The sequence below is a fragment of the Sprattus sprattus genome, assembly GCF_963457725.1.
Source record: "Sprattus sprattus genome assembly, chromosome: 3".
In the NCBI taxonomy this organism is placed as follows: domain Eukaryota; kingdom Metazoa; phylum Chordata; class Actinopteri; order Clupeiformes; family Clupeidae; genus Sprattus; species Sprattus sprattus.
The window spans coordinates 9904298-9918482 of NC_137922.1; the positions used below are offsets into that span (position 1 = coordinate 9904298).

Below are 14185 nucleotides of genomic sequence, written 5' to 3' on the forward strand. Positions count from 1 at the left end.
TCTTACACTGTCGGGTCTCATTAGGCCTCTGAGCATTTTCGTCCAATAGTTCTTCTGCATCATGTCAAACCATGAAACATGAACCATTTTATTTACGAACCAACGAAAGTGACCATCCATCGCCATGAATTTGTCTCTCCTGAACAACCATCCATCTCCATCCATCTCAATGTCTGTCTATCTGCCTGCCTGTCTGACTATCTGTCTGTCTGTCTGCCTGCCTGCCTGTTTGTCTGTTTGAGCACCATGATTCAAGGACATCAAAAGCACTCAGCAAGAAAACAGGGGGAGTGCCAGCTTTGAATAGCCTGTCAGCACATTTCACTCGTTGGCATAGAGTTCCATGGCCCACGCTCCATCTCTCTGAGAACAGACTGCAAGGCCTGGCAGAGGAAAAGGTCCGTAGGTATTTAGCAGATGCTTTTATCCAAAGCGAATGACAAAGCTATCCTGCAATGGCCGCTAATCGAAGATGGGGCAAACAAGACGGCGATGCCAACCTCTGTACCACCATCACCACCGTATCATCGGTAGAAGATGCCTCTGGACCAGCCCAGGCCCCAATTTGGCCTGGGGGCTTTCCAGAGTCCGAAGCTATCAGGGACCCAACTCCATTAACTTCACTACAGTCACTAATTGTCACACTCCCAGTGTATTTCGCACCACCAAGAAGGCATACTGTTACCCTATGCACCTATTAGTGAATGAGTGTGTGTTTGACTGAACCAAATGAATTCACAGTTCACTGTAACATAGCAATGTTGCAATGCTAACAATGTCATTAATTCCATTAAGGAAAATTAGTAGATTATAAAGGAACGGATATGTGAAAAGGGAAATCCTCTGAATGCAGTTTGAATCCGTTAAAAAGGACAAATCCCAGTTCTTCATTAACTATGCCCAAAACCCATCACATTTTTGTTGACTTAACCATAGTACTCATAGAATTCAATGTAGTAACATGTTAAAACGCTCCAGTATTGAAAATGTGTTGGTTGTTCAAGTGCTCATGCATGTTGTACGTGATAACAGGCAGACATTGTACGTTGACTACGTGTTTAAGTTTTACTTAATGGAGAGGGGTGCGGCCTGGTATGTCATCAGCCTCCTCACTGTCTGCATCTAGCTGGGTGAGGATTCCTGCTTTTGAAAGACGGCCCCAAGAGAACTCATTTCTCAACTCGGGAGTGACAGGGGCCTGGCATGGAATGTGTCTATGTGAAGAAACAGATAGAAAGAGAGAGAAAGAGAGAGAGAGAGAGAGAGATGGTTTGCATACTTCACAGTGATGGAGGATCCTTTGGATGTTGCCTTGAGGAACACCCAAAAGAGCTTAGTGTGGTAAACAACAGACAGATGGAGGAAAAGAGAAGAGAGGGATGGAAGCGATTGAGGATTGGGGGCTGAAGCTCATTTATCTTAATTTCCACATATGCTTCTATGGACTGGTTATGCTTAAGAACAGATAAATGACAAGTGTGATTAAGAGACGTGTGAGAGCTGCAGTGATTTGGTGCTGAGTATTTAATATGACAGGAGTGTTACGCAATTTAGTGCATGCTGGGGAAGCACAGAGGCTCTGATAGCATTTGGAAAGGATATGCTGACATGTGGAAAAGAATGATAAACAACACTCTATTATTCAGTGTTTATGTCCCACAACACAGCTAGGTCTCTCTGCACAAGCATTCAACAGGTCAAGTAGAGTCAAGGTTACCTTTACCTGCATCTTAGTACAGCTCAGTTTCCCGTCAAGAAGCAGATCTCCCAAATGCCTGATAAAATATGGCAAAGAATTCACACCTAATTCACGCAAATAAATAGGAGTTAATGGACCGCCCTCCAGTGAGTTGAGCAATTCAAAACAGAACTCATGTTGTGTGCTCTGGGCCTATGTGAAAAAGGATGACGACTCCTTGAGTCTTAAAAAAAACTATGTAGTGATTTTATGTTACTGCTAAGTCCTTTTTTCCTTATATTTGTGTATCCTACAAAATGTTAACTACGCTAATGACTTAAATAATATATAAAAGTACTATATGTTGTCTAAGAAAACAAGAGTTATCAGTGATGCCAAAGATGCTACTTGTGGAGTTTTTTTTTTAATGGCAAACTATTAATAACCATGTAAAACTGTGACCTTTTTGTCTTCACTTTTGCCATTTTATTATTAAAACACCTCTTCTGAGTTTTCAAAATAAAGACTTTTAACAAAATTGGCCTCCTTGGAACAATGATAATATTTCCTTAGATGTGTTTCGAGTGGACATAAAATCCATTTCTATGCCGTACAGGATCTCTTCAGTATGACACGGGTAACTAGTGGTAGATCTTGGTTTCACAGACACTTAGTCACCGTATCCCTACAGGGCATGTGGCAGTTAGGAGCTACAGGGCCAACTCCTACCCATATTACCATGAGGAGACAGAGCCAAAATCAACTACAACACATGGCCAAATCACCTGCAGGGACACTGAATAAAGATTGCCTGTAGGTTTTGCCTGTCAAAGGAGTGTATTGAACCTTACTATCATCATGGGAAGGTTTAGCCTACAGTGTAATTATTATGGGCATGTCTCAGATAACTTGGACAGGAACAGTGAAAGTACAGTATGTCAGCCATGCTTCATGGAGAAAATGAAATTTAGGACACGTATGTCATCCAGCTTGATGGCTTCATTAAAGTGTATCTGCACCCCCAGCTGTGAGCCTAACTTCACCCACTGCATCATTTTGGAAAGATGATAAACTCCTGTGAATGATGTGTCATGTGAATGACAATTTACTCTATGTCAGCATAGGCCTGGCAAGGTTTGGGATGATTTTAAACAGTAAACAGTGTGTTGAGCCATTTTCAACCCATAATGTGTCGATTTTTATTAAAATGTGAATTTTGTCATTAATTAATGTGTTAATTAATTATCATTGTTGTGTTCCAGCACAGTTCAATCAGATCATTTAGTTTACAAAAACACATTTTAAGGGGAAAAGTTCACTAGAGTTGAACACATTCTTCTTCCTCCTGTTTGTATCTCTATAAGAATGACAATCTAAGCTAACCAGTAAGAGTTTAAATACATTTAAGAAGTCGTAAAACAAATAGGACGAACTAGGACTTCTTCCCCCCTTTTAATGATCTTACCTGGCTGCATGCATTTACTTACTAGCAATTTACTAGTTCTTTAAAATTGCTAGTAAGTAAATAGCGTCTGCATGCAGCCAGGTAAGATCATTAAAAGGGGCCTAATCCTTATGACGTATTTACCATGGCAACCCTAGCATCAGAACACTGACAAGATTCTACTTTGCAAAATTCTACTTAGCAAAACTCTACTTTGCAAAACTCTACTTTATGGTCTGATTCCGTGTTTGATACTAACGCTGCCAAAGAATAAGATGTCTTTTGATATTGTTATGGAAGAAGAAGTCATAGTTCTTGACAACGACCTATCATCCATCATTTCCAAGGGTCCTTCAAAGATTTCTACGCTGAAGAGAGACAAAGCTCGGCCCTACAGTCGTCGCCCGCCAACTGAAGGCGCAACTTCAGTCTCTGGTTATCTCGAAGCCCTGATGAAAGAGAGAGCGATGGTACTCTTGTCACTGATACCTGCCGACAAGAGGCAGAAAATCGGCCTTGAACTGAGACGGCCAGCTAAAACTGAGCTAGAACAGAAAACTGAGAAGTGTAGACCGACAGGTCAGTCACAGACATTCCCTTACAAATTGTGGAATGTGATCGAAAATGACACCTTTCGGTCTGCCTGCTGGAGCGCTGACGGAACTTCAGTGGTAATCCACGAGATGATGTTCATTACCGAAATCCTTGAGAGGGATGAGACTGATCGTATTTTTGGCACGAAAAGCATCAAGAACTTCTATCGCCAGTTTAACGTGTATGGATTTAACAAACTTGGGTTCCGCCCAGAAAACCATGGAAATCCAAATATGGACATAATTGGCAAAGTCAAGGTAAAGTAAAAACACATTGCACCACATTGCCCCAACGTTTCCTTGAGTTTAACAGAATTATTAAACTTTCAAATGCTTAGTCCTTAAGCTAAATTAAGCATGATGACAAAAAAAATGTAGGTTGAAAGAATTTGGGTGTTCACTGTCTCTGTTTCTGGCCCCCCTTTTTTTGCTATATGCAGGTGTTCGCTAGTCCTTACTTCCAGAGGGGGTGTGAGCACCTCCTGACCCAGCTGAACAGGCATGCTAGGACCAAAGCTGCTAGAGTGACAGAAACACTTCCAGTGGGTGGTGAGAGCTCTGGAGCTTCTGCAGATCATTGTGATTGGCACATTGATCACACAGTCAGCTCACCCTCCAGACCCCCGACCCCCCCACCTCTCATCTCCGTGAGCAGCCTGACACAGGAGATCGAGGGCCCTGTCCCTGCTGTGAAGACACCTAGCCTGCTGGCTCCTGTGAGTGAGGACAGCGTGGCCCAATCCATGGCTGACCTGACCCCAGGGATATCCCTGTTTGACCCCAGCCTTGGCCTGTCCATTGTGCTGGCCGAGGGCCCTGTCCCTGCTATGAAGACACCTAGCCTTCTGGCTCCTGAGCAAGTTGGCTTGGCTTTAGAGGAGCCCTCCATGAAGGACCATCTTAAGTCCCTTGTCTGTGAGGACAGTGTGGCCCAACCCATGGCTGACCTGACTCCAGGGATATCCCTGTTTGACCCCAGCCTTGGCCTGTCCATTGTGCTGGCCGAGGGCCCTGTCCCTGCTATGAAGACACCTAGCCTTCTGGCTCCTGAGCAAGTTGGCTTGGCTTTAGAGGAGCCCTCCATGAAGGACCATCTTAAGTCCCTTGTCTGTGAGGACAGTGTGGCCCAACCCATGGCTGACCTGACTCCAGGGATATCCCTGTTTGACCCCAGCCTCGGCCTGTCCATTGTGCTGGCTGCGTTCCTCACCCCTGGATTCATTCAGCTGAATAGTGTCACTACCTCAGCAACTCCATCCACTTCCTGCTCCAACAGCACCAGCGATTCAGCACCTGGATCCACTTAATTCCCTATCTCTTCAATAGGCCTTCTCAAGTCGATTTAATAATGCATTGTTATGCATTATTTCATTATAGAAACTGTATTTTAACAATAAAATTCACTGACTTAAAATGCAATGCTTCATGTTTCATCTTCCTACTACAACAGCACTATAAATGAGTGAATTACACTATGTATGATGCCAAAGGAAAAACATTATACACTATATACACAACGTTATACACAACGTTTTGAAATATGAAAATATACTTGTGTTTATTTATATTAAATATCTCAGTATATATATATATATAATTATATAATAAACATTTAAGCTTTTTAGGAACCTTAAAAAAGGGCTAACATTAACATACACTCAAATGTGATAGGCCTGAATAAGAGGTTAACCTTACAAAATGTGTTGCCCTACAGCCCCATCTAGTGGGGTATTTTGTCTCTGAATCTGGATTATAGGGTGGCTGTAACTTTTTTCATGATGGGGGTTAGCTGATTGACCTATGGCTTGGTTTTAGAGCTCCATTGTACCTGCATCAGTCAGAATTTTAAATAGAAGCTTAAAATAAGCAGAGGTTACAAGGCTGTACTTCAGGACGGCACCACACTGACTGATGCCTCAGGTTGAGGTTGTGTGTGTGTGTGTGTGTGTGCGCGCGCTCTGTAATGTCTGTTCCTCATGTGGACAATAAAGTATATCTATCTTGGACATTTCTGAAATGCAGGGCCAGTCCTTCCTACAGGCGACATATGCTGGGCTGTTGCCTAGGCAAATCTTACTTTTTTTTTTTCTGGGCAGAGTTTTTACTTAGCCAAAAATCGAAAGAGGAAGGGGTAGGCTACGTATATCTTCTTGGTGTTGTCAGAACATGCTAGCACATCGAGGGGTATAGTATGGTTTGAGTGTGTGTGTCCAAGCGAAGTCCACTAAAGAAACTATGAAAAGGAAAAAGCCATCCGGGGCGCAATTCGAAAAGAAAAGAAAGGAAGAAGAAGAGAAACGTGCCAAGGAGAAAGGTAAATCCTTAAATCCTGTTCTTAGCCAAGAATGAATCTCAGAAATGAAATCTTTTATGAATGCCAGAATTGCCCCAGGCACTTTAGTGGAGTTAAGAAGAAAATATGTACCTTATAAGTGAAAGCCTTCCTACTTCATGTCACATAGTTCTTTAAAGGCACCCAGTGCAACTTTATATAAACATTCAATGAAAAATAAACATTCAATTTCTAGTCTTTTTTACACGTAGTAGGTTTCAATAACTCCATACCATTACATATCGACATTCAAGGAGCAAAGATGAGACGTCGTTGTGTGGTGAGAACTGATAGAAAATCGTAAACAACAACAATCGCCGGTGGGGAGAATCCATTTTTCCATTGACTGGAAGCCTGCTTTATTTATTGTAGGTTACAAAAAATAAAGAAAATGGCGGCGATTGTTGTTGTTATCGATTTTCTATCAGTTCTCACCACACAACGACGTCTCATCTTTGCTGCTTGAATGTCGGTATGTAATGGTATGGAGTTATTGAAACTTACTACGTGTAAAAAAGACTAGAAATTGAATGTTTATTTTTAAGCCTCGAAAGTTGCACTGGGTGCCTTTAAGGATTTTATAGAAGCGGGTACATAAAAAAAAATATGTCCATTTATTATACGTTATACAAAAACATTATACGTTTTTTTTTCTATATCCGCCTTCACATAAAGTCCTGGGGCCGTATTCACAAAGAATCTTAGGGCTAAAAGTAGCTCATAAGTGGCGAATTTAGGAGAAACTCCTAAAAATAATGGGCGTGTCAGTCTTAAATTTAGGACTCCTATTTTTTTTTACTAAGAGCAATTCACAAAATATTTTATCCCTAAAAGTAGCACCTAAGTCTAGGACAGCTTAAAACTCCTCATGAGGACTCCTAAGTCACTAAGACCTATTCACAAAAAGTCTTAAAATGGCTGAAGCCAGACGTAACGTGTTGGAGACAATGAACGACTCTGAATTGTTGAGAAGATATCGTTTAAACCGTGAAGGCATCAACATTTTACTAGAATTAGTGCGGGATGCAATCACGTCTCCAACTATCCGAAACAACCCAATTAGTCCGGAAGTTAAATGTTTGATAACATTAAGAAATGCAACTTTGCAACGCAGACGACTTCAGAATATCGCAATCTTCAGTAAGCCGATTCATTCATCAAACAATCACCGCACTCTGTAGTAGACCACACATTGTACAACAGTTTATCTACTTCAAAGGATCAAGGTCAATTTCATGGCGTTTGCAGGAATGCCCGGTGTCGTGGGTGCCATCGATGGAACACACATTAAAATAATTGCTCCATCCAGAGATGAGGACGTCTTTGTAAACCGCAAAAAGGTACATTGAATTAATACACAGATAGTGTTTGATCCAAATTTCACAATCATGGATATTGTTGCGAAGTGGCCTGAATCTACTCACGATTCGCGCATTTTAATGGAGAGCGCGGTCTGCGCCAGCTTTTTGAGCGGCACCATGTACCTGCTGGATGCCACTTGTTGGGTGACAGTGGGATCCATGCAAGACATGTCTTTTGACACCCTTCCTCAATCCACAACCGGGAGCACAGTTGAACTACAACATGCAAGTATACGCATGAGGCCTATTTTGGTGACACAATACCTGTAGCCGCGACGGCTTTTTTAAAGTCCACTCCGCAATCTCCATCCTACATTGTGACTGGAGCGCATACCACCGCTTCTCGCAGTCATCGACAGAGCGACACAAGGCAGGGAATGAAGCATTTATGTTAACACATATGTCCTCCCATGCCTCACGCTTCTTTTTTGTGGTCACCCCACAGCCAAATTTAGCTTTTATAACTCCCTTCCTCTCCAGCACACTCTGGGCCAACATGGACAGTTGGTCCTGGGACCAGTTCGACTTTCTCTTACGTCTCGCCCTCGTTTCGTCCATTATGACAGGAGGACTTAAAGAGCCGTATGGACTGATATTTGAAGTGTTTAAGGGCTGGAAATATGCCGATTACCTAATAGTTTGCAGGGAGCTTTAATTATTACTTCCTTGATTTCATGCAATTTCCGTGTTTTTTTCGGCAATTTCTCTTTCTCTAACGTGCAAAGCGTCATTCTCGTTGGATGCACAAACTTGTCATCATGCGTGTGCATTCTGCGAAGTGCACTATCCATAACTATTTAATATGACTTAATTTGAAGCCTAGGTTATTCTCTTATTTTCTGTTGATTTAGTGGGATCGTTAGGGGGATGTTAGGACTGAGTTTTGAATGAGAGCGCCTGTCAGCAACCAATCACCGTACGCACCGCTTCTAAACTCGTGCATGAGAATGGACGTCATCCATAGCAACGGAGTTTTTATTTTAAGCTTAGGAGTTGGTATTATCCTTAGTATGAGTAGGTCTCAGAGCCGTTGTGAATCACTTTTAAGAAATTACTCCTACGTAAAAGGTTTTAGCGCGAGTTAGGAGCACTCCTAGTGGTAAGATAAAAGGCTTTGTGAATACGGCCCCTGGTTTCTGTTTTTATTTATTTTCTGTATTGTTTTTAATGCACTGTTTTAATTGCTATTGTGACCCTGTTAAGCACCTTGAGACCTCTTGGGATGTGAAAGTGTGCTATTAAAATAAAATCCATTATTATTATTATTATTATTATTATTAAAAAATAAATATTGAGGGCCAGCTGGTCATAAATTACATCAGGGGCGCCCAATAGCTAGTGCAACAACACTACAAACATCTTACTCGTTGCATAGCACACCCATTAAGGAAGACAAACGCAGCCACTTGTCTACAAGTGAGGAAAACTGGTGAAAATCAGAGTATTGTATCCAAGTATTGTGTCAACTTTAGTGAATGGATCGTATGTAATCTTGCTAGCTAGCCAGTGACGTGTAACGTTCCTTGTCATTGCCATTCAGTCGAAACTGCCATCAGGCTTGCATCTATCTATACTATATCTACTTACTTACTTACATCTACCTACTATATCTTTAGCAAAACATAGCGCAAGTTCAGCTGTATCGCAATTTGCGTCATGAAATTGAAATTTGAGTAATTATAACAACGTTAGTTTTAGTGTAGTAAGCTAGCCAGTTTAATTAGACATGATTCAACTAATCAAGAGCTATGCATGGGAATGAATAAAGGTTCAGTACTTTACAGTAGAATTGTTGGGGGGGGCGCCGGGGGTGAAGCCTGCTAGGGCGCCAAATGTGCCATGTCCGGCCCTGCTGACATGCCATCTTTAAGGATATGGCAAAACGAATGACACGCAATATTTTTTTTTTATTATTATTATTCTGTATGAATTTTTTGTGTACGTCGGTATGCAACTTCAATGGAGGCCAATCCGTACAGTTTACGGGAAATCTGTATTTAAGTTGACATGCGAATACTGCCTAATTACTTGCGAGGCGGTTGGTTCGGTACAGAGAAGAACAAGAACACAGCACTAATTAGGCTACTCGCGAGATGGTTGTTTTGGTACAGAGAAGAACACGAACACTGCACTAAGTAATTAGGCTACTCGCGAGATCGTTGATTTAGTTACAGATGAGAACACGAACACTGCACTAGTGGTATTCACTCAATTAAGTGGCTGTCTGTGAATACATCGACTTGTGTTCGTTCCCTCACTTGTATAGATAGTTGCCCTGTCAGATGAAGGTATTGATTAGTTTTCTCATGTAAAAGAAAAAGTGTCGTCACGAACAGGATTCGAACCTGTGCGGGGAAGCCCCTTTGGATTTTGAGTCCAACCCTTAATCTCGGCCATACCTTCCAACGAATGGCCTGCAAAAAACAGTCCGAACAAGTCCTAACAAATTCTACACAAGTCCTAGCAAATCCTACCCAAGTCCTAACAAATCCTACCAAAGTCCGAACAACTCCTAACATACATCCGAACGCTGATAACAAAGGGGGGGGGAAATAGCCTATAAGCAATGATTACTTGCGAGACGGTTGCTTTCGGTACAGAGAAGAACAAGAAAACTGCACTGCGCACGCGCTCTTGCAGTCACGGTGGCCGAGAGGTTAAGGCGTTGGACTCGAAATCCAATGGGGTTTCCCCGCACAGGTTCGAATCCTGTTCGTGACGACACTTTTTTTTTAACATGATAAAACATATACGAATCAATACCGTCATCAGGGCAACTATCTATACAAGTAAGGGAACGAACACATTGATGCATTCACAGTAACAAAATAATCCATCTCGCAAGTAATTGTTGCAGTGTTCTTGTTCTTCTCTGTACCAAAACAACCATCTCGCAGGTAATTGGTGCAGTGTTTTTTTGTTCTTCTCTGTAACAAAATCAACCATCTCGCAAGTAATTTTTGAGGTGTTCTTGTTCTTCCCTGTACCAAAACGAATTGTCTCGCAAGTAATTAGATAGCTATATAGATAGATGGATACTTTATTGATCCAGAGGGAAATTAAGGTCATCCAGTAGCTTATACACTTAACTTAACTCACAAACATACATACATGAATCAGTGTGCATTAATTGTGACAGTGTTGAAAGTAGTGGAGAGTAGTGCAAGGAGTGCAAAGAGTGTTCATGTGCATGTGTGGATAGTGCAAATAAAGTACTGTGCTTGTGTGTGTGAGGATAGTGCAAAGTGATATAAATAGTAAAGTAAAAGTAAAGTCTGTCCAAAGGGCTAGTAAAAAGTGAAAAGATGGGCAGTGGGATGGCATATAGTGAGGTGAGAAGAGGAGGGCAGACTGAGGTAGACTCATGCAGAGACGTCCATCTCCCTCCCCCTCCCCTTCTGCGTGGCGTTGTACAGCTGTATGGCCCTGGGGACAAAGGACTTCCTCAGCCTGTCCGATGAGCATGACAGTGACAGGAGTTTGCCACTGAAAATGCTCCTCTGTCCATTGAAAGTACTGTAGAGTGGGTGGTGGTCATTGTCCAAGATGGTCAGCAGCCTACTCAGGGTCCTTCTCTCCGCCACTGTTGTTAGTCAGTCCAGTTCGATGCCAACAACAGCTCCTGCCTTTCTCACCAGCCTGTCTAGTCGCCCTGCATCCCTCTTCTTTATGCTGCCTCCCCAGCACACCACAGCATAGAAAAGGACGCTGGCAACAACAGACTGGTAAAACATGCGCAGGAGTTTGTTGCAGACATTGAAGGACCTCAGCCTCCTCAGGAAATAGAGTCGGCTCTGACCCTTCATGTAGATGGCATCTATGTTGGCTGACCAGTCTAGTTTATTGTCCAGATGAACTCCTAAGTACTTGTAGGTGCTGACCACCTCCACACTGACCCCCTCTATGGAGATTGGTAGCAGAGGAGGCTGAGACCTCCTAAAATCCACCACCATCTCCTTGGTCTTGGAGGTGTTCAGCTGCAGGTGGTTATGCCTACACCACTGCACAAAGTCAGTGCGGACACATGTGTCCAGTTTCCGAGCGTAGTCCGATTTCAATCGAAGATCCAATTCATGTAACTCCCCAAATCTAGATTTCCTGTGTCCGACTGAAATCCGATGTACACCCCCAGATAAGTGATCGGATAACGCTGGAAATCGGACAAGGCACGCATATGACTCTTAAATCTAGACAGCAACTTTTGCACGTGCTTGAGATCCTGCCCATAGACATATACATGCTATCATGATATGATAATCGCTGCTAGATGCTCACGGTTCTTGTGCTCCCTCTCATTCACTTTGAAATACTGAAACCGATGACCATTATTGATGACCAACTAACCTTCACAGCCCACATCGCCTCTGTCGCCAGGTCATGCCGCTTTGTGCTATAAAACATCCGCAAAATCAGGCCGTACCTAACCCAGTATGCCACCCAGCTGCTGGTGCAAACCTTGGTGAGTGCCTGCCTCGACTACTGCAACGCCCTCCTAACGGGCCTGCCGGCATGCGTGGTAAAACCACTCCAGATGATCCAGAACGCGGCGGCGCGTCTGGTGTTCAACCAATCAAAGAGGGCACATGTCACCCCGCTACTCACTGAGCTCCACTGGCTGCCGGTAGCTGCTCGCATCAAATTCAAGTCACTCATGCTTGCCTACAAAGTGCTTGCTGGGTCTGCTCCCACCTACCTAAATGCTCTTGTAAGGGCAAATGTTACACCCAGGACGCTGCGCTCATCCAGTTAGCGTTGTCTGGCACTGCCCCCGGTGCAAGCACGGCAATCCAGACCATTCTCAATTGTAGTTCCACGTTGGTGGAACGACCTGCCTAGCACTACCAGAGCAGGGGCGTCCCTCTCTACCTTCAAGAAGCTCTTGAAGACCCAACTCTTCAGAGAGCACCTCCCTTCCTAACTGGCACCTTGGCTCAACCTGCACTTAAGCAGTAACAGGCAGCACTTCTTTTTCCTTCTATGTCGTTTTCTATTTTTTTAAATAAGCAGTATTTATTGTTACACCAGGTTTTAATGCTCTTAGCTTGATTGTTCTCTCCCTTGTACGTCGCTTTGGACAAAAGCGTCTGCTAAATGACTAAATCTAAATCCAAATAACCTTAACGATGGCATGTCAGCAGGGCCGGCCCTAGCACATTTTGCGCCCTAGGTAAGCTTCACTGCTGGCGACCCCCCTTAACAATTCTACTGTAAAGTACTGCACCTTTATTCATTCCAAGATGCATAGCTCTTGATAAGTTGAATCATGTCTAATTAAGCTGGCTAGCTTGCTATACACCAAAACTAACATTGTTATAATTACTCAAATTTCAATGTCATGACACAACGAAAATTACGCAAATTGCGGTACAGCTGAACTTGCGCCATGTTTTGCTAAATATATAGTAAATATATGTCAGTAAGTAAGTAGATATAGTATATAGTATAGATAGATAATAGCCTGATGACAGTTTCGACTGAATGGCAATGAGCATTAGCTAACTAGCTAATTATGTCTTTTTTGTTTAAAGTATAAAAAATGGATATATTATTTTTGATATACCCGCCTCTATAAAAATAACTATGTGACAGGAAGTAGGAAGGCTTTGACTGATATTTTCTTCTTAACTCCACTAAAGTGCCTGGGGCAATTCTGGCATTCATGAAAGATTTAATTTGTGGGATTCATTCTTGGCTAAGAACAGGATTTAAGGATTTACCTTTCTCCTTGGCACGTTTCTCTTCTTTTCTTTTCGAATTGCGCCCCGGATGGCTTTTTCCTCTTCATAGTTTCTTTCGTCGACATTGCTTGGACACACACACTCAAACCGTACCCCTCAATGTGCTAGCATGTTTTAGGGTGATTCTATAATTTAGGGTACATTCCATGTTCAATAATGTTAGTGATGATTATTCTATAAAAATCTTCAAACCCAATACATTGTATACATTAACGTATTCCATGTAATAACATCATGCAATTTTTTTTTTTGCATTTTATGCATTGTTTTGCTTAAAATGTGTCTTAAAGTGCATACATTCACAAATTCTGCCATGTCCGATTTCCAGTTAGGCAAGTTAATGTGTCAAAATATTAAGTAAAAACCATTAAAATAAATAAAAACTTGTTATAATTAAGTTGAGAAGTCTTAATTCTAAAGGAAATTATTATTTTAAAAAACTGACTTTATTATTTAAATACTTAAAATAAGTTATTAAGTATATCATTAAGGTATTAAGCTATTAAGTATATTAAGTATATTTAGTATATTTCCCGCTGTAACTCAAAAATGGTTTGTCCTTAAACCATTTTACCTGCATCATGTGATGTCATTTTCCTCTGTGGTGGCAATTTTAAACACACCATGGTATATCTCCTCTAATTTTTAAAAAAAATTGATGTAAGACAGCATGTTACCCATGAGTATATTAATGAAGCATCAACTATGTTCGGTACACTGCTGTGGCTCAGAGTTTTTTGATCATAAAAATGAATTGATAGGTGAAATTCTAACATGAAGGAGTTACAGCCACCCCAGATTCAGAGACAAAATGCCCCACTAGATGGGGCTGTAGGACAACACATTTTGTAAGGTTGACCTCTTATTCAGAGTGTTCAGGCCTGACACATTTGAGTGTATGTTACAGTTTTTTTACAATCGGATACACACTAAAATGAAAAGTGTAACACAATTATCAAAACCTTCTCTCAAGGAGCAAAACAACGGCTCAGATCTGCACAACTATAAGCACATTTAAACATCACACATTTTGCGAAAC

The 14185-nt window shown here is 41.9% G+C and overlaps 1 protein-coding gene across 1 annotated transcript in view; it reads left to right on the forward strand.

Moving 5' to 3' along the window:
- Nucleotides 1-2191, forward strand: part of cavin2b (caveolae associated protein 2b) — a 24347-nt gene extending 22156 nt beyond the window's left edge. The window contains exon 2 of the mRNA XM_080833907.1: nucleotides 1-2191. This exon is cut by the window's left edge and continues 1428 nt beyond it. The gene's annotated coding sequence lies outside the window, so the exon portion shown is untranslated.
- Nucleotides 2192-14185: the final 11994 nt, after the last annotated feature.